The sequence below is a fragment of the Culex quinquefasciatus genome, chromosome 3 (genome assembly GCF_015732765.1).
Source record: "Culex quinquefasciatus strain JHB chromosome 3, VPISU_Cqui_1.0_pri_paternal, whole genome shotgun sequence".
NCBI lineage: Eukaryota > Metazoa > Arthropoda > Insecta > Diptera > Culicidae > Culex > Culex quinquefasciatus.
The window spans coordinates 109,420,102-109,441,014 of record NC_051863.1 but is presented as its reverse complement, the minus strand read 5'-3'; the positions used below and the strand labels follow the sequence as shown (position 1 = coordinate 109,441,014).

The window sequence follows — 20,913 nt, the reverse complement described above, 5'->3', positions numbered from 1 at the left end:
TTGCTATTTTAGAATTTTAGAATTTTAAATTTTAGAATTTAAATTTAAGAATTTTAGAAATTTTAGAATTTTAAATTTTAGAATTTTAAATTTTAGAATTTTAGAATTTTAGAATTTTAGAATTTTAGAATTTTAGAAATTTAGAATTTTAGAATTTTAAATTTAAATTTTAGAATTTTAGAATTTTAGAATTTTAGAATTTTAAATTTTAGAATTTTAGAATTTTAGAATTTTTAAATTTTAAATTTTAGAATCTTAAATTTTAGAATTTTAGAATTTTAGAATTTTAGAATTTTAAATTTTAGAATTTTTAAGAATTTTAAATTTTAGAATTTTAGAATTTTAAATTTTAAATTTTAAAATTTTAGAATTTTAAATTTTAAATTTTAAATTTTAGAATTTTAGAATTTTAGAATTTTAAATTTTAGAATTTTAGAATTTTAGAATTTTAGAATTTTAGAATTTTAAATTTTAGAATTTTAAATTTAAATTTTAAATTTTAAATTTTAAATTTTAGAATTTTAGAATTTTGAATTTTAGAATTTTAAAATTTTTTTTTTTTGAATTTTAGAATTTTAAATTTTAAATTTTAAATTTTAAATTTTAAATTTTAAATTTTAAATTTTAGAATTTTAGAATTTTATAATTTTTAGATTTTAGAATTTTAGAATTTTAAATTTTAAATTTTAAATTTTAGAATTTTAAATTTTAGAATTTTAAATTTTAGAATTTTAGAATTTTAAAATTTTATAATTTTATAATTTTAGAATTTAAATTTTAGACTTTAAAATTTTATAATTTTAAATTTTAGTTTTAAATTTTAAATTTTAGAATTTTAGAATTTTAGAATTTTAAATTTTAAATTTTAAATTTTAGAATTTTAAATTTTAAATTTTAGAATTTTAAATTTTAGAATTTTAAATTTTAGAATTTTAGAATTTTAAATTTTAGAATTTTAAATTTTAGAATTTTAGAATTTTAAAATTTTAGAATTTTAAATTTAAAATTTTAGAATTTTAGAATTTTAAATTTTAGAATTTTAAATTTTAAATTTTAGAATTTTAAATTTAAATTTTAGAATTTTAGAATCTTAGAATTTTAAATTTTAGAATTATAGAATTTTAAATTTTAAATTTTAGAAATTTTAAATTTTAAATTTTAGAATTTTAAATTTTAAATTTTAAATTTTAGAATTTTAGAATTTTAGAATTTTAAATTTTAGAATTTTAGAATTTTAAATTTTAGAATTTTAGAATTTTAGAATTTTAGAATTTTAAATTTTAGAATTTTAGAATTTTAGAATTTTAGAATTTTAGAATTTTAGAATTTTAGAATTTTAGAATTTTAGAATTTTAGAATTTTAAATTTTAGAATTTTAGAATTTTAGACTTTAAAAATTTTAGAATTTTAGAATTTTAGAATTTAAATTTTAGAATTTTAGAATTTTAGAATTTTAGAATTTTAAATTTTAGAATTTTAGAATTTTAGAATTTTAGAATTAGAATTTTAGAATTTTAAATTTTAGAATTAGAATTTTAGAATTTTAGAATTTTAGAATTTTAGAATTTTAAATTTTAGAATTTTAGAATTTTAGAATTTTAGAATTTTAGAATTTTAGAATTTTAGAATTTTAAATTTTAATTTTAGAATTTTATAATTTTAGAATTTTAAATTGTAGAATTTTAGAGTTTAAGACTTTTAGAATTTTAGAATTTTAGAATTTTAAAATTTTAGAATTTTAGAATTGTAGAATTTTAAATTTCAAAATTTCAGAATTTCAGAATTTTAGAATTTTAGAATTTCAGAATTTAAGATTTTAAGATTTTAGAATTTTAGATTTAGGATTTTAGAATTTTAGATTTTAGAGTTTAAGAATTTTAGAATTTAAGAGTTTAAGAATTTAAGAATTTTATAATTGGTCAAACTTAAAAGAGACGAACAGTTGTTGTCAAACCATCGGGGTTTGAGTGTAGAGTGTTGGTAAAGGGATTTGGTGTAGAAATTTTGAATTTTTGGATTTTAGAATTTTAGTATTGCAGAATTTTAAAAAATTTCAAAATTAATAATCTTTAGAATTGTAGAGTTTTCGATTGTTAGGTTTCAAAATGTCAATGCGTTGAAATTTTAAAATTAGAGAATTTTGAAATGAGAATTGCAGAATGGTATAATTTTAGATTAGAGTTTTGTGGTGGTAGAGTGTAACAAAGTGTGTGTGGATTTTCAGCGCCTTCTGCACGAGCGACCGAAGCTGGCCAGAGATCGCCTCCAGGATGCCGACGGAGATCAAGTTCGACTGGAACGGATGATGTTGGCCGTGTCGCTTCCTAGTCGTCTTTGTCCTTATCCGAGGTGGCTGAAGATCGGTGGAATAGGTCGGCGTCGCAGTCTGTGGCGGAATAGGTAGAAAAGATCGATTAGATCGATAGATTAAAAATTTTGGGATTGGAGGAGGAGGAGGAGGAGGAGGAGGAGGAGGAGGAGGAGGAGGAGGAGGAGGGAGGAGGAGGAGGAGGAGGAGGAGGAGGAGGAGGAGGAGGAAGAGGCGCGTTGATGATTTCCTACCGCTATATCTTCTCCTCGGCGGTCGTGGAGCAGGAGGATAAGTTCTGCGCCGCTGCCAGGAATCGGCATTCGTGATTCCGCGCCGGCGCCGTTTTCGAAATCCTGGCCGAACTAAGTGTGGGCAACAACGTCGGACGAGCTGCTGGTCAACACGCGGACCCGGCGAACAAAAACCACGTTCCGCTGGCCAACGCCGAAAAAGCACTAAGGGCCACTGTCCAACAACCATCCTCGCCGCAGGACCACGCGCCGCAATGCTAGCGGATTCCCGAAAAACTAGGACGGTTCGTCCCCGTCATTCCGCGGCAGCAGAACCGAACGTGATCCGGAGGGATAACCACACGGCGACGTTCCTTCCATTTTATGTCACTTCCACTTCTGGCATTCGTTCAAAAAAAAAAAAAACAAAAAATAAACAAACAGTCGCACTCGCGCGGTAGAAAATATTGGGTTGCGGTTTTGGTTGCGTTTGACAGTTGTTACGCTTCAGAAAATTTGTGAAAAGCGGGGGGCGATTTCGAACACAAATGTTTTCGAATGTGATGAAAATGTTGTCGTTTTTGATAACATTCGAAACGAAATCGAGAACAGACGATGTTTTCGATTTCAAGACAATTTGATTTCAGATTTGCGGAACGGATTTCTATCCGTGTATGCTATGCTATGCGATTTTCTCGAATCGCGGTTTTTGGTTTTGTGCCCTAATGAAATGTATGGCTCGAAATGATGTGACATTCGGAAATATTTTTTTGTGTGTAGAGAATTTTCTCAGCTTTTCAAAAATATTTTTTTTCAAAAGTGGGCAAACATGTGCACTAATTTTAAAAAATGAAAAACTGCGACTATTTTCAAAAAAATCCTAAAACCTAAAAATGGATTTAACTTGAAAGCGCGCTAAAGTACTTTTTGATTGCAAATTTGATTTTACATCGAAAAATGAAGTTGAAATTTTTTGTGCCCAATATTTCATTTTTTTTTAAATCAGTATTGATTCAAAAAATCATAACTCGCTCAAAGATTTTTTGCACAACCTGGAAATTTCTGAAAAGTTGGCATTCGATGTCTTCTAAGGGAGTGGCCGTGGCTGACTGGTTATAGTGTTCGCTTTGTAAGCGAATGGTTCTGGGTTCGATGCCCATCTGCTCCCAACGAGAAAGTTTAGAACAGGGGTGCTCAAAGTTTTTGAATGCCGGGCCAAATTTGTAGCTCACATGAGCTTGCGGGCCAAATGTAAAAATTGTTATTTGAGAAAAAATAAATTACTTTATTTCAATCCATAATAGCAAAAACTATAACTACCGGGTTTTTTTTGTATTCATTTTGTTTTTTTGTCGTTGAAATATTAGTTAACAAATAATAAATTTTTGCTATTTTGTTCCAAAAAGCTTCCAATTTTAATAATCAGCAAAGTAAAAAAAATGCAAAACATATTATTCGTGAGCTTTTTATTGCAATATTTATGCCAAACATTCAATCAGAAAATACAGTATTTTTTTAAGAATTTTAAATACTATGGCCTGGTCAAGGTCGAGAGGTGGTTGAACATTTTGTGACTGAAAACAGTCACATTTTCACAAAGATAATGGAATTGGAAAAAAAAATTAATCATTTGAATTCACTTGTATGTTCAACGATTCTTATTATATTTCAAAAATGGTAAAATAAACTTTGAAAAATAAAAATAATTCGTTACTTGTTCGTTACAAAAGATTTTTCAGCAATTCTTCCTCCAATTTCAATAAAATTTCAATATTTTTTGTCAGTCTGAATCAGATGTTATGCACTCAGATTTGTCACCAAAGGAGAATGGGTAAATTTGTATGGGAGCTGGTCCAAGGATGTACACAAACGCGAGAAACTTTATTCGAATGATCTCGCCGAGACATGAAAAAAAGTCTTCTGGACGATTTCTCTAAACCCTGGGGTTCAAAAGTTACAAGTTGGTAAAGTTTGAGTATTTTAGGGTTAAAACGTACAAAAAATCGTATTTTTGCTATTGCTAAAATCACTCATAAAATTCTTATTTTATTATGGATTTCGATGATCTTGACATTTGACGCGTATCAGCAAAAACTATTAGTTCTGATATGTTTTAGCATGATTGAAACATGACTTCTCTTGTCTTTATTTTAAGGCTCAGTCCTTTAAAAATGGTGCGTTCTGAGTTTTGAATTAATTTTTAATGGAATGCCTATATTTTTGATATCTTTACAGTTTTTTCAATTTAGTCAAATTAGCATTCTACTAAAACGCTTAACCACACCTGAACTAAACCTTGATTTTTAAAAATTACAAATTACTGTATAGATTGGTCAAAGGGCCATTTTACATGATCATTCGAAATGGGCCCGCGGGCCACAAAAAATCACCTCGCGGGCCACATTTGGTCACCCCTGGTTTAGAACACAGAAATTTGAAATGATGAAAAGGAATGAAACATCAAAGTCGCTTGAGGCGGGGTTCGATCCCCCGTCTTTTGGATTGGCAGAGGCGACTCGTGCCCGAATGTAGTACCTGTTCAATGTTATTTTTTTTTATTCTTTATTATAGAGTTTTTTAGCCGGATTCTGGTTCAACTCTTTTGGATGATTTGACTTCGTGCTTGAAGTCGACCCGGTTACAATGTTTCAAACTTTTTTCTTTCCAATGGTTTTTATTTTTACGTTTTATTATTTTTATACTATTATAATTTTCTGTTTATGCAAATAATTAATTACACGTATGATTAAGACTTTTTATCTCGTTAAAATGTATTTTTAAGACTTAATCATTAGCGTGGCGAGTGTAGAAAAATAGAGCAATCGCTCTGCAATCCTTGTCGAAATTCAACTGTTTGTTGGGCTTTTTTAGGCCCAACTAATATTGAGCTAACTTGGTTAAAAATTAAATTGACATTTTACTTTATACTTTTTAGAACCAGGTCGTATCGCTTTTGATCCTTTATCAAATTTTTAGAGAATTGAATTTACTCACTGTACAGTTATGTCCTCATGGTTTTGGAATTCAATTTCTGAAAAATCAGAAGGATGTTAAAAACAAAACTATATTGACAAGAATCCGAGATAATTAAAATATTTGTTTTAAGCATCAGTGAAAAAAAAGTTTTCAGAACAAATTCAATTTTCAGAGGTTCAACGCGCGCAGTTGAACATTCCAGTTTTAAAACAAGCCATCACCAGTCTGCGCAAAACAGCCTGATGCCTAAAAGTGCGCCAAATATAGAGCAATATCTGTGGTGCTCTCGCGCTCTCTCATTTGTTCATGCTCTCAACGTGCTGTCAACGCGCTGGCTTGTTTACATTTTGCAAGCAGCTCCCAGCAGAGCTGAGCGAGCTAAGTCAGCTGGGGCCTGCGCCTGGGGGTGGCATTTCGCTCTCTCCCAAAAATGCTGTCAGTTCACGCTCTCAGATTGAACCAGATTTGCCAACACATCGATAATGCCGCTGCGTATGAATAGGAAGCTCTTTACATGTGTTGATTTTTTTCCGTATGGAGATTTTTTCCGCGACGTTCAGAGGGTCGGTGTGAACGCGACGAACATTTGCGCGTGGCTCGCCAGGCTGGCTCGCTTCAGTATTGGTGGGTTGTAAAGAGAGGTAAAGAGTAAAGGGTGGCGGGCCTATGCTTTTTTGGTGCATGCAGCGCTGCTGAACATAGGGCGTCGATTTTGTTAACGTATATTCAAACAAAAATTGTAATTGTATGTTGCTGGTTGAAAAAGCACCGCGGTACTCAAATAAAAAAATTATCCGCTTGAAATCGGCTACCTGTTCAATGAACAGGTTGAACAGGTGGACGAGTCGCCTCTGTGGATTGGTAAGAAAAAATGCTAACCACTAGGCCATGACGACTTGGTGGGCTCGGACTGGAATTAAGAATACTGTTACAGAGAGCGAGTTGTGGCGCTATAACCACGACAAATAGTGTCCAGGGCATTCGTGGAAATACAATGTCCCATCCCAGAGGGTCCCGGAGTACCAAACCTTCTTAGCATGGTGCTCCCAACGAATACAACCAAATCTCGGAGCGTATGGTGGTGTGTCCCCACGCTTCTTCCTCCCCTGTCGATTCAGAATTGTGTTGTTGTTCGAACACTCTGTGCTCAAACTCAACCCAATTACGCGACATCTCTGCGATACGGCTTTACGCAGTAGGCCTGGTCGCTTTAACGCTTGTGATGTTTCAATGCATTCTAATGCAATGGAGCACTGCAAATGTTAATAAATGACAAGAAGAGTGCTAGGCGTCATCTAACTTAAGGCACTCTCCAGGACCCATTCGAAAGTCCTCTAAAACATATAAAAAAAATAAATAAAAATAGTGTTTTTTTTTGCAAATCAAGTTTTAGAGACAAAAAGTGAAATTAAAAATCACCGTGTACCATTTTTTTTCAGTGTAGTCCATATCCATACCTACAACTTTGCCGAAGACACCAAATCGATCAAAAAATTCCTTCAAAAGATACAGATTTTTGAATTTTCATACATCATTTTTGTATGGACAGCTTCCAAATTTGTATGGAAAATTATATGTACAATACCGAAGGCACCAAAAAAGTTTCATCCGGATTAAAAAATACAAAAATAAAAATTGAAGAAAAAAGACCGATTTCGTAGAGAGTTGCTCAGCAGGTCTGTGCACTACCGCAGTATCGATTAATGACCAATGACACAGTGAAGGTTAATGATCGGAATTATGTCAGCTTTATGTGAGACATGGCACTATTTGAAAAGTCAGCGTCGATATTCGCTCTTTTAGTAAAATGTTTAAATTGAATCTTTCCTCAAAAGGCACAAAACAGCTTCGCAGAACCTATAATCTGTAATAATTCACTCTAGCTATCGATGGATTACCAGGCGGTTTCCAAACGACATGCCTCACACGTGTAGTTGTTTGGTTTCCTCGCTAATCCTGGTGATTCCGCGCGAAACTTGGTGGTCACAACATTGCTGTGCTGCAGTGTGTGTGTGAGAATGAGGCTCACGTGGCTATATGAATCACAGCTGTTTTGATCTACAACTTTTTCCCTCAATGCATAATCCTCTCCATATCAACGAGGTGTTGGCTTCTGTTGGTTCGAAGTGAGTGCTGATAACCGACCTCCTCTCTCTCTCTCTATGTGTCTAATGAAAAAAAAATCGTACCTCCACCCCGATTGTAGCACGATTGTGCGAAATTGAGACAGAGAAGTGGTGCAATCATTATCGACCCGCCGATGTCGAACGATGGCGAACATATGCTATTGTTTTTCTTTTTTGTTGCAATCATTTCTTCCTCTTCAAACAGTGGCCGCTGGGTTGAGCCGGTCAGTCAGTCGTTCAGCGAACGGTATGACATTGATGATGACGTCTCAATGCCTCTCCTCGGGGGTTTGCCACTCCTTCGGGCTGCCACTGTGGTGAAGAAGGATTGCATGTTCGCATGTTGTGTGTTTGTTGTTGAATGGAATCGAAAATGCATTGCACATGCTATCACATGTGTTCAATGTAATGAATTCCGTGTTCAACATACCGAAATACACAGGCGATCACACACTCTGGTCAGTTTGGGGTGGGAAAACGAGGTGGTTGAATTGTTTTCCGTGATTTTTTGAAAATTGATATCAGCTCCATGCTCGGAGCTGCTGTTGGGACACAAAAATCCGGAAGAAAGATTGCTGCCTCTGTCCTCATTAGAGTGGACAACAATTTTACTGTTTGTTCAAAGTCGAACGAACTTTTTCAATTGTTGCCATTTTTGAGCATGTTTGCCATTTCTGCAGACATTCTACATCTTTTATCATTAGCCTACTTTAATGAATGCAAAGATTCTAAGGTTTTCACAATATTTTACCAAGGTGACATGCATACAACATACAGTAATGTTAGATGTAAAAATCCCAAAACAGGTGAAGGATTATCGTCAGAAAAATTCGATTGTATCCTATTGACTGAACCAAAGTAAGACAAGTTTTCAAAACTTATTGGAGCTCTTCGTAAAAGAGACAAAGGAGTGAAAGCATCAAGTTTAGAAGTTATGTACAGTATGTAAAAAAAGTATTTACACCCCTTGGGCACTATGCACAGACTGTGATGAAACATGCAAACAATTTAAAGTTTGACAGAAACCTAGTACTACCCCAGTTAACTCAATCGGAATTCTGAATTGGATTCCGTTTCAGGATTCCGATTGAGTTGACTGGGACGTTTTGTTCGCAAACTCAGGTCGAACATTTTGCTACAAAAAGCTCATGAAAAGATGATTCTTATAAAAAGTTCTATAAAAAAATCAAAAAAGTGCAAAAAAAGTGTGTACACCTTTCGAAAAATTTAAACAAATTCAGATATTGGTTGACAAATCACCAAAAATCCAGTGTCCAGGGTGACCACTTAAATTCCATTTTCAAATTCCCGACTTTTTTCCAGACTTTTCCAGAATGCTCAAATAATAGGCATTTCTTATCTAAAGAATGATTTCAAACAAAAAACTTTCTATATGAACAGTCAATATTAACCAGCGAAAAAAAATCACAATGAATTAAAAAAAATCCAAATATAGGTATTTTTTGTGAATACAAAAAATAAACAATAAATAAAAAAACACTTCAAAAACGGAACTTCATTATTATGATTCAGAGTAGAAACACAAACAATTAGTCTTTGAAAAAATAATCGAAAGTTCAACAATACTTATAACATTCATGTTATTTTTTAAATTGACAAACTTATAGTTTTTGATACTTCGTTTCAACTGAAAATGACAAAAAGTTAAAGATAACTGAACTTAAAATAGCGTTCCTATTTTTTCAAAACTGCATCATCATTTTAAATCAAAGAATGATTGAAACATAATTGCTGTTATTATTCATTCAAAGGATTTAGAAAATGGTCAAGGAATTCATAAAAAATGCTTTTGACAAGTTCCCTAAATATTTTGTAATTTTTGATATTAAATTTTCTAATCCATTTTAATTTATCTAGCGGTCAGTATTTAACTGTTATTAAGTTGATTTTATGTTTTCCCACTTATTTTAAGCAAAATAATAGAAAAAACAATTTTTTTAAACAATTTTGTAGTAACTAAAAATTTCTTGGATTTTTTTTTTGCAAATTCAATATTTTCTTTATGTTTCCAAAACGTAAAAAAGTTTTTCAATTTTGAATTTTATTCGATATTTAAGTTTTCCGAAAACTGAAAATCAAGATTTATCTATTTACCCAAACTCACAAAAAAAAATTCAAGGGCAAAATTAGGAAAACAAATATTTTTAATTACTAAATAAATTTAGTTAAACAATTAAAAATATTCACAAAAAAAACATAGACAAACTCAAGTTGGAATCTGTTTCTAAATATCCAATTATGTGACAAAATGAAATAGAATCATAATTCTAAGCCGGCCATTAGGCTCTATTTTTATATTAGTTTTTCATTAACTTTACCTCTTGTTTGATGAACAAAAATTAAAGCGATCATTTGATTCATAAAAAATATTATGAAAATCTGTGTCAAAGACTCCAATATTCATTAAGATTTTGAATGCCTTTAACAGCTTTTCTATACTCAAATATATTGAAATAGTGAAAAGAACCTTAAATATAAAGTAAGTTACTAAAGCAGAAATGAGTGAATTCAATTTGAATATTTTACAAAATATTACAAAATTATTTAAGAGTTAAAAAATAATTTTCAATCAAGTATGCTCAGAATTCCCGACTTTTCCCGACTTTTTCCCGATTTTTGGCGGATTTTTGCGAATTCCCGACTTTTTCCCGACTTGAGTGGCCACCCTGAGTGTCTCAACTCCAAATAGGCTTCCTTGACTGATTAAAAAAATAATTTGGATTGAATATAAAGTTTACTAACTACTTAGTATAAAAGTATATATAACTCTGGAAATTCTATATAAAACTTATTTCAACCTAATTTTGCAAACTTTCAATTTAACTAAATGTCAATATATTACCATAGAATTGCTAAATACACATTCTCGAGTGGGTATAACGCCGTTTTGGGGGTCTTTGAATCGCTAGAATAGATTTTTCGTTGGAATTTCGTACCAACCCGGAATTACGTCTTCGGAAAATCCGCCGGCATCCGAACCGGTCCACGATTCACAAGTCAACATATGTGGCATCGGAAAGGGCATAAAATTTTCGATCTTTTGACTCATACATCTAGGTTTTTTTATAAAACCCACGTTTTTAAATACCTAGGTAAAAACGTTGTTTCATTTGAGAAACCAACCTGCCAAAAATGTAAGGACTCTCGTAATTTTTGTTCTCGTGGATCAAACTTACTTAAAAAACTGATAATTTTAGAGAGTTTTTTGTACAAAAAGCAATAGTTAAAAAATCGCAAATTGTTAAGCTAGATTTTAGTGGAAATTAAATGTTTCAAACATGGGAGAAGGGATTTGAACTTTTTACAAAGTTACAGTTCAAGTTGATTTTAATAGAAAATAATGTACTTAACAAACAGTACAATCAATGGAAGTAACCATTTGAAAATATTCACCAGAGCCCTACTAGGTCACCAAAGGACGCATTCCATCGAAAGTGGCGACCTCCTTCTTCGCCGCACTGAGTACCCTTCTAAAGTGCTGCCTTCTTTTTGTGCCGGAGCTTCTCATGACTGTCTAATTGAATTTAACAAACTCAATTCCAGCGACCACGTCATTGTCGACACCTTTTTTTCGTATGTTATCTGAAGAGCAAAACACACACCCGAGTCGTCGAAGGTACTGGTGCAAATATCAACTCACCAAGTCGGCGCGTTATCTCCGATGCAAAGCAATCAACTGCGACACGATGAATATATCCACAAAGTAGGGCACAGGATCGTCGCGTTTTCTTCCGCCAGGGCCACACTCCGCCACACGCAGGTAATCGATCAAAATAAAATGAAATCAGCTCGCCTTTTTTATGTGCCACCTCTTTTTATTCGTCGGAAACGCACTCACACTACGGACACTGTAAGAGGAGGAACTTGTTCCTCGCGAAAAAAAAACCCCAAAAAAATGCTGAGGAGCAGCTGGAAAAAGTTTTCCAATTTGTTTGAGCGTCCAACTTGGACCAATTTTAGCGTCCTTCACGCACTGCTCTCCTTGAACTTTACGCACAATCCGGTTGGGCACTGATTAAACTAACATTTTCACAATTAATTTAGCACCTGCGACCGTGATGACAACACCCCTTGCAAGGTTTTTTTTCCTTCAACCTTCTCCAGTAATTTCGAAACACCTCCTTCCTCTTCAAACTCCACTCTGTTATTGTCGTGGTCTGGTTGACATTCCGTGTTATAAACACCAACACGGCGACCTTCACTCACGCACGTACACAAACACACACACGCGCGCGCACTTATCGTTTTCCACTCAAAACTGACCAACCCAATTAAAACTTCGCGATGAGGGTCGTCACCATTTTCCAAAAACGCGATGTCAAAGCCAAATTCCAGAGGCTGATTTGGAACTTTCCAGGACGCTACCAATTTCAAAATGATCACCGACACAATCGTTTGCACATTTTGTTACTTTTTCAACTGTTCACTTTTGTCTTACAAAGCTAATAAAACAATCCAACGATGATGAGGAAATCAAGCAGTCGACAAGATACGCACGCACTCCCTCCGTCGCGAAAACTCTGACTGAACAAAAATCTCGTTCCGTTTGACATATCGACCCGAATTAAGTTAGTTTAAACGATCACCGCTTGGATGGCGCTTTTGCTATTTGCTACACGCTTAACAGAAACAACTCATTTTACACTTAGCATCTGTTATTTAATTTTTTTCAATTGGGTACTAAAGCCCTATGTAATTTTTTATGTACAACGATAAAAAACACGATTAAAAACCATTTCTGATCACTTTTTTTCATTTTAACGCAAAAAAATTTTTTGTCAAGACAACATTTTTTCGATGGATCAACTATGGTCCCCTTGGAAAGAGCTGTCAAGTAGCTACCGGCTACAGTACTATTATGTTCTAACAATAGCTGTTTCGAACCATCCTAATCGTATGACGAATAGATACCGTTCATTAAATTGTAGGAAAAAAAATCAACCATTCGAATATGTCAAGATAAGTGCAACAATTCGGGAAATAGTACCATTTTAATTTTGTTATATGGTTGTGACATTATATCAACAATATCACAAATGGTAACCATACCAGAAATAATTTTCTTATGATTTCGACAGTTTCACCTTTGGTATTTGATTATGCGGGAGGAGCTTTTCTGTCAAGAAGGACCGCGGGGTTAATTTTTCAAAATTGATTCAAAAATCCATTTTTAACTCTTTGTGGTCGTGCAATGGGTTATTGTACTCAGAAAAATAAGCTTTATCGCTGTAAACAATAATATCAGCAATCTAAGCTTCATTTTAGGACCCAATTGGGTACTAAACTGCCGCTCTAATCGTGTCCGTCCCATATGTAAAAACAGCAAGCCGAGAAAAACGCGTGTCAAAGTTGTCCAGCCCATAAGGCTACGGGTTAGAATTTCACGAAAAAGTGGATTTTCTCCGGATTTCTAGAACAAAGTACTACATTTTATTGGTTTTTCTGATAGCTTACATGATTTTGAACCAAACTGCATTATTACCTCAAAATTGACGAAATTACATATGGGACGGACTAGCTTCGAGCGGCAGTAAAGCCCTAAGTCAATTTTTATGTACAACGGTAAAAAACACGATTTAAAACCATTTCTGATCACTTTTTTTCATTTTAATGCAAAATTTTTTTTTGACAAGACAACATTTTTTCGGTGGATCAACTATGGTCCCCTTGGAACGAGCTGTCAAGTAGGAGCTTTTCTGTCAAGAAGGACTGCGAGGTTAATTTTTCTAAATTGATTTAAAAATCAATTTTAAACTCTATGCCCTAGTAACATTTTTAAACTTACAGGTTTTATCATGGTTCTGAAAACCCTCATACGGCCTAAATAGGCTTTTATGGCCTACTTAAAACCTAAAATGTTACTAGGGTGTGGTCGTACAAAGGGTCATTGTACTCAGAAAAATAAGCTTAATCGCTGTAAACAATAATATCAGCAATCTAAGCTTCCTTTTAGGACCCAATTATTTAAAACCTTGTTTACTTTTTAAAACAGGCTATCGAAAAATAAAAGTGCAACATGGAGTTAAACTTTCTGTCAAGCTGCTGTGAAGCTTACCTTGACAGTTGCGAAAGTTTAACTCCATGTTACCGGCTTACATCCACCTTACATCTCTCTTTTTAATTTCTCGATAGACTGAAACTAAAGTCATGATCAAGGGGCTGGAAACTCTAATATTACTTAAGAATACTGAGTATACTAACGATATTCCAGTATACTTATTAGTATACTAACCGAAAAGCAATAAACTGTCAGTATATTAAGATACTCTCAGTATATTGGTAAGTATACTGGCGATATGTGAAGGAAATAATAAGTATACTAACATATATTTTGATATACTGGTTAACATAATAATTATAGCTCTAAGAGTTTCCAGCCCCTTGGTCATGATTGGTTTATAAGCAAACTGGAGGAGTAAATATTTTTCAAAAAAATATTACTTTAAGCACTCACTCAAAGAAAAAAATACTGTAAATTTAAAAAGATCGTTCGTTGGATTAAAAGTTCGTGAAGGAGCGCTAGGCCCGGCTCCAGGAGGGCTTGTTGATTGTCCAACCTTTCCACTGTGTTGCAGGGAATTCCGTGGCACAACACTTCAAGGCGACAATCGGCGAGTGGACTGTATTCACGAGTTTTTCCTTCAGTGGACTCCTTTGGCCAGGATGCAAGAAAACAGCTTGTTTCACGATCTTTACTGCTATATTTACAAGCTTAAACTGACTTACGGACTAACAAAATCATTTGGTTTTTAAAGCTAAAACTTCGGCAATTCTTCCCGAATCTTCTTTGCAAAAACATTCTTATTATTTAATCTCCTATCGGGTGCGCAATCCTTTTTCCCTAAACCATGTACACGCCACTTCTTCTTTTCATTCATTCATTTCTTTCATTCCTACTCCCTGCTCTCCTATTGGTCTGTTTGCGCAAGCTGCCTATTCAGACGCGCGCTGCGCGTCCTTGAGCCTATTGTGTGCTGTGAGATTCATGAATGAAACAAGTGTGAAAGGAAAGGACACGAATGGTGAGTTGGTCTGCGGTTATTTACATGCTATTGTTTCTTTTCTTCTTCAATGTGTGGCGTGTATGTGCGGGTACATTTGTGTTGTGTTATGTGCTTGAAACAATGGAAGGATTAACTGACACTGTGGAAATGGATGGATTATTCTTGCAAATTTACTATACCTGACACTGTTAAAAAATCATATCGGTTGGAAACTATTTCTTTTAAGATTAAAATCATTTCTTGGGCAAATTAAATCTACTTTGGCGTTGGCGCCAACATACTCCCGCCGGGCAGAGATGGAATCTCTGTGACCTTAACCAAATTTGCATTATCAATGATTGGCAGAACAGCAATCTTATGGATTGCCCGCTTGTACACTACTGTGCCGATCTGTACTTCGACCGTACGCACCAAATCATCTTTCCCGGGAAGGTTTTGTGATTTTTCCCAACTTCCACACCTGCACGGGCGCATCTTTTCTTCTAGCAAGACAATCATACCTGGTTTGATGTTGGCGGACTTGACTCGATTCTTACCGCGGGGTTGAAGGGTTTGCAAATAATCGCGATGCCACTTTCTCCAAAACTCATCGCGCAATCGCTGCATGTACTGCCAGCGACTGAGCCGATTTATCTGAACACCTTCACAACTGGGTCCAGGTACGGCGGTCAGGGGACGACCAATCAAAATGTGTCCGGGGGTGAGAATCTCTGAATCATTAGGTTCTGAAGAGGTAGCATAGAGAGGACGTGAATTTAAAATTCCTTCTATCTGAGTCAGAACTGTAGCGTACTCTTCAAAGGACAACTTGGCTTCCTTGAGAGTTCTCTTCAAATGAAATTTGGTACTCTTAACGGCGGCTTCCCAAATACCACCAAAGTTGGGGGCTTCGGGGAATGAACGACCAATTAATTTCACGAGGCTGACAGAACTGAGCGATTTCATCGACTGTGACTTGGGACTTCAACAATTCATAGAGCTCATGTAGCTCGGTTTTCGCTCCGCGGAAATTGGTTCCGTTATCGGAGTGGATTTCTCGGGAAGTCCTCGACGACCTACGAAGCGTTTCAGAGCTGCGAGAAAAGTCTCTGTACTCATATCTGAAACGAGTTCCAAATGTACGGCTCGAGTGACCATACAAACAAACACCGAGATGTAAGCCTTTACGATCTTGGGCTTGTATCGACCTTCCTTGACATAAACTGGACCTGCGTAATCCACACCTGTGACCTCGAACGGCAGAGCTTGGTTGACACGATATGCAGGAAGATTTCCCATCAACTGACTAGCGACCTTCGGGCGAGCCTGAAAACACGTGACGCAACGATGGGTGATTCTGCGAACTGACGACCTTCCGTCGATCAGCCAAAATCTTGTCCTCAAAGCAGCGATCAGACTCTTGGGACCGACATGCAAATTTTCTTCATGATAAGCGCGAATCAAAGGTCAACTACAGGGTGTTTCGGCAAAATGTAGGGGTGTTTGGAGTGAAACAACAGCGAGGATTGCTGAAGCCGACCTCCAACTCTCAAGACACCGTCCTGGTAGAACGGGTGCAAACCTGCAATCTTCTTGCACGGTTCGTCATTCTGAACACGGTGGATTTCGTCACTGAGTGCTTCGTGCTGAATAATCTTTACGATCAGTTCCAGCGAAGCGCGCAACTCAGGGATCGTTGGGTGAATCATGAACACTCGACAAGGCGGATCTTTCTGACGACAATTTTGGATGAAACGCTGCACGTATGCCATCACACGCTGCAGCTTTCTGAACGAACTGAACCTTGTAAACACCGGAAGCTGGTCTTCATTGAACACTGGGGTTGCAATGATCGGACCAAGCTTCAACTCGGGGAGTTCATCATCTGGAATTTCTGGGGGGATTTCCTCATCATACACTTCGACTCTCAGGAAGAATGGGCCTTCCCAGAACTAGGACTTCGACATTAGAGCCTCGGGAAGCATGCCTCTGGAAACAATATCAGCGGGGTTGTCCTTTGACCTGACATATTTCCAAATAAATCCTGCGGTGAGCTCAAGAATCTTGGCAACTCTGTTCCGGACGAACACATCGAGCTTCGCCAATGACTTCTTAAGCCAGGCGAGGACCACCTGACTGTCAGTCCAGAGTACGACTTGGCTTACCTTGAACTTGACAGTCTCGAGAACTCTAACCATCATGCGAGCCAACAGTTCACACGCCATCAACTCTTTGCGGTGAATGTTGAGATCTTTCTTGGGCGAACAAACTCTGGATTTGCTGCAGAGGAGGCGAAGTTGAGCTCTACCGTCGGACAAGATGCACCGGACGTAAATGTTTGCACCGTAAGCAACAACGGAAGCGTCGGAAAATCCATGAAGCTCAATCGCGACAGTCGACGGGCTGATAACATAGCGTGGAATCCGAATTTCACTAACCTTGGGGAGGGCTCTACGGAAACACAACCACGACGCCAGAAGATCTCCTTCGACCTTAGCGTCCCATGGCAACTCAATCAACCACAACTTCTGCATGTAAAGCTTCGCAACAACAATCACGGGGATAGAAATCCGATGGGATCAAACAACCTGCCGATTTCAGAGAAAATACTTCGCTTGGTGAATTCGGTGACATCTTTGGAAGACGCACCACGAACATAAATTCGTCAGACTGGGGACACCATGTCAGACCCAGTGCCTTGACGACCTCGTTTCCTTGATCGAGGCACACAAGTTTCTCGCGATCAGATTCGGGAACACTACTCAACACTTCCTGGCAATTCGAGCTCCATTTGTGGACACGAAAACCTCCAGACTCAAGCATCTTTCGAATCTGCCGCTGGACGACTACAGCTTCGTCAGCGGAACTAGCACCGGAAAGGATATCATCGACATAACAATCATCACGAACCACCTCAGCTGCTAGCGGAAACTTCTCTCTTTCATCCTGACACAACTGAACAAGACATCTGGTCGAGAGGAACGGGGCAGCTGCTGTACCGTAAGTTACCGTCTGTAACTCCAGAACGCGAATCGGCTTTGAAGAGTCACTCCTCCACAGAATTCTCTGGAACCTCGTCTGAGACGAGTCGATAAGCACTTGCCGATACATTTTTTCAATATCGGCAGTGAATGCAATGGGGTTTTTACGAAATCTGAGGAGGATACTGAACAAATCACTTTGGACCGACTTTCCAACGTGGAGAACCTCGTTGAGCGACTTCGCCGTAGAACCTTGCTTGGCCGACGCGTCGAACACTACTCGCAGTTTCGTGGTCGAGCTCGTCGGCCTCAGGACGGCGTGGTGGGGCATGTAGTACCGATGCTGGTCTACATCCTTGGACTCATCAACCTCACGACAATGACCAAGGGTTTCATACTCATCAATGAACTTAGCATACTGCTGCTTCAGACTTGGTTCTCTGTTGAGACGGCGCTCCAACAGCAGGAACCGACGAAGAGCGAGCGAACGGTTGTCTGGCAACCCTGAAACATCTTCACGAAACGGTAATCTAACAACAAATCGACCTGACGGTAAACGACGATGCGTTTCCACGAACAACTTCTCACATTCATCAACATCAGAGGGTGGGGGCGTTGGATCGGCAAGATCCTCGACCTCCCAAAACTTGGAAATCGTTTGATTCAGCACATCCAACGAAGCGTTGTTCGCGATGTGTGAATGGTTCACAGAATTCTCGATTTCGCCGGAAAATACCCAGCCGAAATGAGTTTCGCGCAACTCTGGCAGACCGTCTGCCAGGTGCAGCTGTCCTGACTTAAGCAGGCTGAAAAACATGGAGGCACCAATCAACATATCAATTCTCTCGGGAACATTGAACTCTGGATCCGCAAGTTGGATTCCCACTGGGATCGGCCAGGAGGAAACATCAATCTTCGATCCGGGGATGATTCCAGTCACCTTTGGAACCACCAGACATGTGATACTGGCGGCGAAGGCCGAGTATCTCGAATGAACGGTTACCCGGACTTTCTCCCTAGCATACATCTTTGACCCACCTACACCAGCGATCGGAACGTACAGCGACTCACGAGGGGCCTTTAACTTGTCGGCAATCCGCTCGGAGAGAAAGTTCACTTGCGAAGCACTATCAAGAAGCGCACGGCAAGGAACGGGATCTCCATCATTCTCGATCAGGACAAGAGCCGTCAGCAACATCACAGTTTTCAAACTCTGGGAATGGTTGGATGAACATGAAGAGTTGAGAGGGGTTTGCTGCTGCAGGTTCTGACTCAGTGTAGTGGACGTGGGAAGGTTGGGAGATTCAGACTGAGGTGTTGTAGGGTTCGTTACTTGGAGGCTTGGGGTTGGTCTTACGCTTTGAGTTTTGGAGAAAGAGTCGTTATGGAGCAAGGTGTGGTGTTTCTTGTGGCAAGTTTGACATTTCAGGTTGCTGGAGCAGCTAGAAAGTCGATGACCAGCTCGGAGGCAGTTAAAACATAACTTCAACTCACTAACTTTGGCATTGCGCTCCGGAACTGTCATCGCCAAAACTTCGAACATTCAAAGTGACGGTGATCCGCCCCACAAACCAGACATGACTTGGCGACCTTTGCAGATGTGGCAGTATGGGCTTTTGGGGTTGGTTTGAGGCAAGATGGCTTGGTGTTGCTTTGCTCCTTTGCTGAGCTCAAGACGCGCGAATTTTGGGAACGTTCAAGGACTTGGCACTCGGTTTTCAAAAATTGCAATGTTTGGTTAAAGTCTGGCAACTCACCTTGTTTCTGCGTCCTTTCCCACTGCTGTCTAGTACTATCATCTAAGCGCCCTACCACTAGCTTGTTAATGATAAGTCCTGACAGCCTGTCGACGACGAGTCCTTGGTACTGCAATCCGGCGACGTGGCGATCACAGGCTTTGGTGAGCGCCTGCAAGTCCTTGTGGTTTCCGTTGGTGATTGGCTTGAGCTGCAACAATCCATCGATGTGCGTATCCACGATGACACGTTGGTTCTCGAACTGCTCGCTGATCTCCTTCCAAACTTGCTCGTAGTTGTTGTCTTGAATCATCTTCGCGGTGATCAACCCAGCTGCATCACCGACCAGAGCTTTGTCGAGGTGATGCAGCTTCATGGCGTCGGAATCGCGGGTGCGACCGACGAGATCTTCGAACATGGCCTTGAACTTTCGCCAATTCTCTGTCTGCCCGTCGAAGCTCGGTATCGGTGCTCGAAGGGGTTGCTGTTGCACGATCACTTGAGGCGCCACTCCGTTGGCACCGACTTGGAAGGGGGCCGGTCCAGCGACCGGCTGGTTGAACATCTCCATCAGCTCTTCGACCAGCACCAGCGTTTCGGTGTGAAGCTGGTCAAACACGTCGAGCACATCATCTTGTTCCTCCTTCTTGTCAACCGCTTCGATCACTTCACGATGGCGCAACACGTACTCCTGGTAGTGCGCTTCCAGCTTCTTCTCGTACACTTTCAGCGTCGCCTTGGTTATCCTCTGCGGGTTCTTCTTGGCTTCGTCAAGGGCACTCTTAATTCTCGTCACTTTTCCCTTGACCTGTCCCCGCTGATGAATCAGCGACTTCACTTCATCTGGATTCACGGGCTGCTTCTTTGGCGTGTGTAGCACCATTTTGGCGCCCTCACTTCACTTCACTTGTGTCTCAAAGTTTGAGTTCACTTTTGCAACCTTTCGCTTGTTGCAACTTTTTATCCACGGCGTGGACGCACTTTGCCAACTTTTTGGCACACGAGTTTTTGGTTCGCAAAACACTTTGGCTGTGCTTCACTTTAGTCTCTTTAGACCCACCTGTCAGTTCTTCCTCGCATCCGCTAAAAGCCACTTTCACATGTCCGGGTTGACGGATCACTTTTACTTCCGGTTGGCGACTCTCATTGAACGTTCACAGAATAACGGGTTGAAACCCCATGAAGGTCCGCACTTTTCGCACAATTCCGGTCTGAAGGACCTTGTAGGTCCGAACACTTCACACAAATCCGGCTCGTAGGACCATGAAGGAGCGCTAGGCCCGGCTCCAGGAGGGCTTGTTGATTGTCCAACCTTTCCACTGTGTTGCAGGGAATTCCGTGGCACAACACTTCAAGGCGACAATCGGCGAGTGGACTGTATTCACGAGTTTTTCCTTCAGTGGACTCCTTTGGCCAGGATGCAAGAAAACAGCTTGTTTCACGATCTTTACTGCTATATTTACAAGCTTAAACTGACTTACGGACTAACAAAATCATTTGGTTTTTAAAGCTAAAACTTCGGCAATTCTTCCCGAATCTTCTTTGCAAA

General features: G+C 38.1%; 1 protein-coding gene across 5 annotated transcripts in view; it reads right to left on the bottom strand.

The window, feature by feature from the left end:
* Positions 1 to 12,207, bottom strand: part of LOC6033480 (palmitoyltransferase app) — a 52,237-nt gene extending 40,030 nt beyond the window's left edge. For 2 of the 5 annotated variants that reach the window (XM_038259051.1, XM_038259050.1), the window contains exon 1: positions 11,305 to 12,204. The gene's annotated coding sequence lies outside the window, so the exon portion shown is untranslated. Of the gene's footprint in view, positions 1 to 11,304 lie in introns of all 5 variants that reach the window. The other 3 variants (XM_038259048.1, XM_038259049.1, XM_038259052.1) reach the window with 3 other exon arrangements.
* Positions 12,208 to 20,913: the final 8,706 nt, after the last annotated feature.